Raw genomic sequence first — 8,676 nt, 5'->3', positions numbered from 1 at the left:
ATTCTCTGTTTTGTATGTGTCTATGATGTTCTCTAGCAAGTTTCAAGGGCTGCTAACTGTAGCCAATGCATTCATCCCAGACTTCATGCACTTTGCCGCTGGATAAAATCCCTTCTTGGCATTTCTTGTAGGACAACAAGAAAAAGCACATGGCCCATATGGGGATCGAACACATGACCTTGGCGTTATTAGCACCACACTCTAACCAACTGAGCTAACCGGCCAACATAAAAGCATCAGCAAACACAAAAATGCCAAATGTACCTAAAACAGGAGAACATTCAGTATTTCAAAGATCAGCAATATTGAGTAGAGGAAGACTCTCGAACAATGGGTTCCATGGTGTAATGGTGAGCACTTTGGACTTTGAATCCAGTAATCTGATATCAAATCTTGGTGGGACCTAACTTTGTTCAATTTCCTTAAAGTTGAATTTTAGGATAGCTTATCTATATTTAAACTTTGTATAAATCCCATCATCTTCAGTGGTTTCTTTACTCCAAACTAATTTTGAAACTGTTTCAAATCAGTTTTCAACTGGAGAGATGTTTGTCAAACATTTGAAAATAGGAAAAGTTGCAATAAGAATGCAGTGATCCATCACTTGTGCTATGGTTTTAAGATATTCTGGTTTTAAGAATTTTCTTCTTCAGTGTGCACTAATGAGAGTAAAGGTCTGTTCTTCTTCTCTTCTTAAAACTTAGTCCCCCATAGTAGATTCAATCACCAAATAAATGTCCTGATTGATTAATTTGCCTTAGCATTTCTTAGATTTGCCATATTGCTATATTTGAGAAAAAGTTTTCTATGTATGCCATATAGAGAAATGCTGCATCAGCCAAAGGATGACATTTTTGTTTATTCCTAACATGGGTTTAAAATTTCTCTGTTTTGTATGTGTTTATGATGTTCTCTAGCAAGTTTCAAGGGCTGCTAACTGTAGCCAATGCATTCATCCCAGACTTCATGCACTTTGCCGCTGGATAAAATCCCTTCTTGGCATTTCTTGTAGGACAACAAGAAAAAGCACATGGCCCGTATGGGGATCGAACACATGACCTTGGCGTTATTAGCACCACGCTCTAACCAACTGAGCTAACCGGCCAAACATAAAGGCATCAGCAAACACAAAAATGCCAAATGTACATAAAACAGGAGAACATTCAGTATTTCAAAGATCAGCAATATTGAGTAGAGGAAGACTCTCGAACTATGGGTTCCATGGTGTAATGGTAAGCACTTTGGACTTTGAATCCAGTAATCTGATTTCAAATCTTGGTGGGACCTAACTTTGTTCAATTTCCTTAAAGTTGAATTTTAGGATAGCTTATCTATATTTAAACTTTGTATAAATCCCATCATCTTCAGTGGTTTCTTTACTCCAAACTAATTTTGAAGCTGTTTCAAATCAGCTTTCAACTGGAGAGATGTTTGTCAAACATTTGAAAATAGGAAAAGTTGCAATAAGAATGCAGTGATCCATCACTTGTGCTATGGTTTTAAGATATTCTGGTTTTAAGAATTTTCTTCTTCAGAGAGCACTAATGAGAGTAAAGGTCTGTTCTTCTTCTCTTCTTAAAACTTAGTCCCCCATAGTAGATTCAATCACCAAATAAATGTCCTGATTGATTAATTTACCTTAGCATTTCTTAGATTTGCCATATTGCTATATTTGAGAAAAAGTTTTCTATGTATGCCATATAGAGAAATGCTGCATCAGCCAAAGGATGACATTTTTGTTTATTCCTAACATGGATTTAAAAATTCTCTGTTTTGTATGTGTCTATGATGTTCTCTAGCAAGTTTCAAGGGCTGCTAACTGTAGCCAATGCATTCATCCCAGACTTCATGCACTTTGCCGCTGGATAAAATCCCTTCTTGGCATTTCTTGTAGGACAACAAGAAAAAGCACATGGCCCATATGGGGATCGAACAAATGACCTTGGCGTTATTAGCACCACACTCTAACCAACTGAGCTAACCGGCCAACATAAAAGCATCAGCAAACACAAAAATGCCAAATGTACCTAAAACAGGAGAACATTCAGTATTTCAAAGATCAGCAATATTGAGTAGAGGAAGACTCTCGAACAATGGGTTCCATGGTGTAATGGTGAGCACTTTGGACTTTGAATCCAGTAATCTGATATCAAATCTTGGTGGGACCTAACTTTGTTCAATTTCCTTAAAGTTGAATTTTAGGATAGCTTATCTATATTTAAACTTTGTATAAATCCCATCATCTTCAGTGGTTTCTTTACTCCAAACTAATTTTGAAACTGTTTCAAATCAGTTTTCAACTGGAGAGATGTTTGTCAAACATTTGAAAATAGGAAAAGTTGCAATAAGAATGCAGTGATCCATCACTTGTGCTATGGTTTTAAGATATTCTGGTTTTAAGAATTTTCTTCTTCAGTGTGCACTAATGAGAGTAAAGGTCTGTTCTTCTTCTCTTCTTAAAACTTAGTCCCCCATAGTAGATTCAATCACCAAATAAATGTCCTGATTGATTAATTTGCCTTAGCATTTCTTAGATTTGCCATATTGCTATATTTGAGAAAAAGTTTTCTATGTATGCCATATAGAGAAATGCTGCATCAGCCAAAGGATGACATTTTTGTTTATTCCTAACATGGGTTTAAAATTTCTCTGTTTTGTATGTGTTTATGATGTTCTCTAGCAAGTTTCAAGGGCTGCTAACTGTAGCCAATGCATTCATCCCAGACTTCATGCACTTTGCCGCTGGATAAAATCCCTTCTTTGCATTTCTTGTAGGACAACAAGAAAAAGCACATGGCCCATATGGGGATCGAACACATGACCTTGGCGTTATTAGCACCATGCTCTAACCAACTGAGCTAACCGGCCAAACATAAAGGCATCAGCAAACTCAAAAATGCCAAATGTACCTAAAACAGGAGAACATTCAGTATTTCAAAGATCAGCAATATTGAGTAGAGGAAGACTCTCGAACTATGGGTTCCATGGTGTAATGGTGAGCACTTTGGACTTTGAATCCAGTAATCTGATTTCAAATCTTGGTGGGACCTAACTTTGTTCAATTTCCTTAAAGTTGAATTTTAGGATAGCTTATCTATATTTAAACTTTGTATAAATCCCATCATCTTCAGTGGTTTCTTTACTCCAAACTAATTTTGAAACTGTTTCAAATCAGATTTCAACTGGAGAGATGTTTGTCAAACATTTGGAAATAGGAAAAGTTGCAATAAGAATGCAGTGATCCATCACTTGTGCTATGGTTTTATGATATTCTGGTTTTAAGAATTTTCTTCTTCAGTGTGCACTAATGAGAGTAAAGGTCTGTTCTTCTTCTCTTCTTAAAACTTAGTCCCCCATAGTAGATTCAATCACCAAATAAATGTCCTGATTGATTAATTTGCCTTAGCATTTCTTAGATTTGCCATATTGCTATATTCGAGAAAAAGTTTTCTATGTATGCCATATAGAGAAATGCTGCATCAGCCAAAGTATGACATTTTTGTTTAGTCCTAACATGGATTTAAAAATTCTCTGTTTTGTATGTGTCTATGATGTTCTCTAGCAAGTTTCAAGGGCTGCTAACTGTAGCCAATGCATTCATCCCACACTTAATGCACTTTGCCGCTGGATAAAATCCCTTCTTGGCATTTCTTGTAGGACAACAAGAAAAAGCACATGGCCCATATGGGGATCGTACACATGACCTTGGCGTTATTAGCACCACGCTCTAACCAACTGAGCTAACCAGCCAAACATAAATGCATCAGCAAACACAAAAATGCCAAATGTACCTAAAACAGGAGAACATTCAGTATTTCAAAGATCAGCAATATTGAGTAGAGGAAGACTCTCTAATAATGGGTTCCATGGTGTAATGGTGAGCACTTTGGACTTTGAATCCAGTAATCTGATTTCAAATCTTGGTGGGACCTAACTTTGTTCAATTTCCTTAAAGTTGAATTTTAGGATAGCTTATCTATATTTAAACTTTGTATAAATCCCATCATCTTCAGTGGTTTCTTTACTCCAAACTAATTTTGAAACTGTTTCAAATCAGTTTTCAACTGGAGAGATGTTTGTCAAACATTTGGAAATAGGAAAAGTTGCAATAAGAATGCAATGATCCATCACTTGTGCTATGGTTTTAAGATATTCTGGTTTTAAGAATTTTCTTCTTCAGTGTGCACCAATGAGAGTAAAGGTCTGTTCTTCTTCTCGTCTTAAAACTTAGTCCCCCATAGTAGATTCAATCACCAAATAAATGTCCTGATTGATTAATTTGCCTTAGCATTTCTTAGATTTGCCATATTGCTATATTTGAGAAAAAGTTTTCTATGTATGCCATGTAGAGAAATGCTGCATCAGTCAAAGGATGACATTTTTGTTTATTCCTAACATGGATTTAAAAATTCTCTGTTTTGTATGTGTCTATGATGTTCTCTAGCAAGTTTCAAGGGCTGCTAACTGTAGCCAATGCATTCATCCCACACTTCATGCACTTTGCCGCTGGATAAAATCCCTTCTTGGCATTTCTTGTAGGACAACAAGAAAAAGCACATGGCCCATATGGGGATCGAACAAATGACCTTGGCGTTATTAGCACCACACTCTAACCAACTGAGCTAACCGGCCAACATTAAAGCATCAGCAAACACAAAAATGCCAAATGTACCTAAAACAGGAGAACATTCAGTATTTCAAAGATCAGCAATATTGAGTAGAGGAAGACTCTCGAACTATGGGTTCCATGGTGTAATGGTGAGCACTTTGGACTTTGAATCCAGTAATCTGATTTCAAATCTTGGTGGGACCTAACTTTGTTCAATTTCCTTAAAGTTGAATTTTAGGATAGCTTATCTATATTTAAACTTTGTATAAATCCCATCATCTTCAGTGGTTTCTTTACTCCAAACTAATTTTGAAACTGTTTCAAATCAGATTTCAACTGGAGAGATGTTTGTCAAACATTTGGAAATAGGAAAAGTTGCAATAAGAATGCAGTGATCCATCACTTGTGCTATGGTTTTATGATATTCTGGTTTTAAGAATTTTCTTCTTCAGTGTGCACTAATGAGAGTAAAGGTCTGTTCTTCTTCTCTTCTTAAAACTTAGTCCCCCATAGTAGATTCAATCACCAAATAAATGTCCTGATTGATTAATTTGCCTTAGCATTTCTTAGATTTGCCATATTGCTATATTCGAGAAAAAGTTTTCTATGTATGCCATATAGAGAAATGCTGCATCAGCCAAAGTATGACATTTTTGTTTAGTCCTAACATGGATTTAAAAATTCTCTGTTTTGTATGTGTCTATGATGTTCTCTAGCAAGTTTCAAGGGCTGCTAACTGTAGCCAATGCATTCATCCCACACTTAATGCACTTTGCCGCTGGATAAAATCCCTTCTTGGCATTTCTTGTAGGACAACAAGAAAAAGCACATGGCCCATATGGGGATCGTACACATGACCTTGGCGTTATTAGCACCACGCTCTAACCAACTGAGCTAACCAGCCAAACATAAATGCATCAGCAAACACAAAAATGCCAAATGTACCTAAAACAGGAGAACATTCAGTATTTCAAAGATCAGCAATATTGAGTAGAGGAAGACTCTCTAATAATGGGTTCCATGGTGTAATGGTGAGCACTTTGGACTTTGAATCCAGTAATCTGATTTCAAATCTTGGTGGGACCTAACTTTGTTCAATTTCCTTAAAGTTGAATTTTAGGATAGCTTATCTATATTTAAACTTTGTATAAATCCCATCATCTTCAGTGGTTTCTTTACTCCAAACTAATTTTGAAACTGTTTCAAATCAGTTTTCAACTGGAGAGATGTTTGTCAAACATTTGGAAATAGGAAAAGTTGCAATAAGAATGCAATGATCCATCACTTGTGCTATGGTTTTAAGATATTCTGGTTTTAAGAATTTTCTTCTTCAGTGTGCACCAATGAGAGTAAAGGTCTGTTCTTCTTCTCGTCTTAAAACTTAGTCCCCCATAGTAGATTCAATCACCAAATAAATGTCCTGATTGATTAATTTGCCTTAGCATTTCTTAGATTTGCCATATTGCTATATTTGAGAAAAAGTTTTCTATGTATGCCATGTAGAGAAATGCTGCATCAGTCAAAGGATGACATTTTTGTTTATTCCTAACATGGATTTAAAAATTCTCTGTTTTGTATGTGTCTATGATGTTCTCTAGCAAGTTTCAAGGGCTGCTAACTGTAGCCAATGCATTCATCCCACACTTCATGCACTTTGCCGCTGGATAAAATCCCTTCTTGGCATTTCTTGTAGGACAACAAGAAAAAGCACATGGCCCATATGGGGATCGAACAAATGACCTTGGCGTTATTAGCACCACACTCTAACCAACTGAGCTAACCGGCCAACATTAAAGCATCAGCAAACACAAAAATGCCAAATGTACCTAAAACAGGAGAACATTCAGTATTTCAAAGATCAGCAATATTGAGTAGAGGAAGACTCTCGAACAATGGGTTCCATGGTGTAATGGTGAGCACTTTGGACTTTGAATCCAGTAATCTGATTTCAAATCTTGGAGGGACCTAACTTTGTTCAATTTCCTTAAAGTTGAATTTTAGGATAGCTTATCTATATTTAAACTTTGTATAGATCCCATCATCTTCAGTGGTTTCTTTACTCCAAACTAATTTTGAAACTGTTTCAAATCAGTTTTCAACTGGAGAGATGTTTGTCAAACATTTGAAAATAGGAAAAGTTGCAATAAGAATGCAGTGATCCATCACGTGCTATGGTTTTAAGATATTCTGGTTTTAAGAATTTTCTTCTTCAGTGTGCACTAATGAGAGTAAAGGTCTGTTCTTCTTCTCTTCTTAAAACTTAGTCCCCCATAGTAGATTCAATCACCAAATAAATGTCCTGATTGATTAATTTGCCGTAGCATTTCTTAGATTTGCCATATTGCTATATTTGAGAAAAAGTTTTCTATGTATGCCATATAGAGAAATGCTGCATCAGCCAAAGGATGACATTTTTGTTTATTCCTAACATGGATTTAAAAATTCTCTGTTTTGTATGTGTCTATGATGTTCTCTAGCAAGCTTCAAGGGCTGCTAACTGTAGCCAATGCATTCATCCCAGACTTCATGCACTTTGCCGCTGGATAAAATCCCTTCTTGGCATTTCTTGTAGGACAACAAGAAAAAGCACATGGCCCATATGGGGATCGAACAAATGACCTTGGCGTTATTAGCACCACGCTCTAACCAACTGAGCTAACCGGCCAAACATAAAGACATCAGCAAACACAAAAATGCCAAATGTACATAAAACAGGAGAACATTCAAAATTTCAAAGATCAGCAATATTGAGTAGAGGAAGATTCTCTAATAATGGGTTCCATGGTGTAATGGTAAGCACTTTAGACTTTGAATCCAGTAATCTGATTTCAAATCTTGGTGGGACCTAACTTTGTTCAATTTCCTTAAAGTTGAATTTTAGGATAGCTTATCTATATTTAAACTTTGTATAAATCCCATCATCTTCAGTGGTTTCTTTACTCCAAACTAATTTTGAAGCTGTTTCAAATCAGCTTTCAACTGGAGAGATGTTTGTCAAACATTTGAAAATAGGAAAAGTTGCAATAAGAATGCAGTGATCCATCACTTGTGCTATGGTTTTAAGATATTCTGGTTTTAAGAATTTTCTTCTTCAGTGTGCACTAATGAGAGTAAAGGTCTGTTCTTCTTCTCTTCTTAAAACTTAGTCCCCCATAGTAGATTCAATCACCAAATAAATGTCCTGATTGATTAATTTGCCTTAGCATTTCTTAGATTTGCCATATTGCTATATTTGAGAATAAGTTTTCTATGTATGCCATATAGAGAAATGCTGCATCAGCCAAAGGATGACATTTTTGTTTATTCCTAACATGGATTTAAAAATTCTCTGTTTTGTATGTGTCTATGATGTTCTCTAGCAAGTTTCAAGGGCTGCTAACTGTAGCCAATGCATTCATCCCAGACTTCATGCACTTTGCCGCTGGATAAAATTCCTTTTTGGCATTTCTTGTAGGACAACAAGAAAAAGCACATGGCCGTATGGGGATCGAACCCATGACCTTGGCGTTATTAGCACCATGCTCTAACCAACTGAGCTAACCGGCCAAACATAAAAGCATCAGCAAACACAAAAATGCCAAATGTACCTAAAACAGGAGAACATTCAGTATTTCAAAGATCAGCAATATTGAGTAGAGGAAGACTCTCGAATAATGGGTTCCATGGTGTAATGGTGAGCACTTTGGACTTTGAATCCAGTAATCTGATTTCAAATCTTTGTGGGACCTAACTTTGTTCAATTTCCTTAAAGTTGAATTTTAGGATAGCTTATCTATATTTAAACTTTGTATAAATCCCATCATCTTCAGTGGTTTTTTTACTCCAAACTAATTTTGAAGCTGTTTCAAATCAGGTTTCAACTTGAGAGATGTTTGTCAAACATTTGGAAATAGGAAAAGTTGCAATAAGAATGCAGTGATCCATCACTTGGGCTATGGTTTTAAGATATTCTGGTTTTAAGAATTTTCTTCTTCAGTGTGCACTAATGAGAGTAAAGGTCTGTTCTTCTTCTCTTCTTAAAACTTAGTCCCCCATAGTAGATTCAATCACCAAATAAATGTCCTGAT

General features: G+C 36.0%; 3 non-coding genes across 3 annotated transcripts; all 3 read right to left on the bottom strand.

The window, feature by feature from the left end:
* Nucleotides 1-1,031: 1,031 nt before the first annotated feature.
* Nucleotides 1,032-1,105, bottom strand: TRNAI-AAU (transfer RNA isoleucine (anticodon AAU)). The gene has a single exon. It is a non-coding gene; the product is annotated as a tRNA-Ile (tRNA).
* A 1,689-nt stretch (nt 1,106-2,794) lies between these two features.
* On the bottom strand, nt 2,795-2,868 carry TRNAI-AAU (transfer RNA isoleucine (anticodon AAU)). Its single transcript has one exon. It is a non-coding gene; the product is annotated as a tRNA-Ile (tRNA).
* Nucleotides 2,869-8,082: 5,214 nt separating this feature from the next.
* On the bottom strand, nt 8,083-8,155 carry TRNAI-AAU (transfer RNA isoleucine (anticodon AAU)). The gene has a single exon. It is a non-coding gene; the product is annotated as a tRNA-Ile (tRNA).
* Nucleotides 8,156-8,676: the final 521 nt, after the last annotated feature.

The sequence above is a fragment of the Taudactylus pleione genome, unplaced genomic scaffold, assembly GCF_031769625.1.
Source record: "Taudactylus pleione unplaced genomic scaffold, aTauple2 ptg000085l, whole genome shotgun sequence".
Classification (NCBI taxonomy): domain Eukaryota; kingdom Metazoa; phylum Chordata; class Amphibia; order Anura; family Myobatrachidae; genus Taudactylus; species Taudactylus pleione.
Note: the sequence above shows the minus strand (reverse complement) of the source record. Positions and strands in the feature narration are given on the sequence as shown.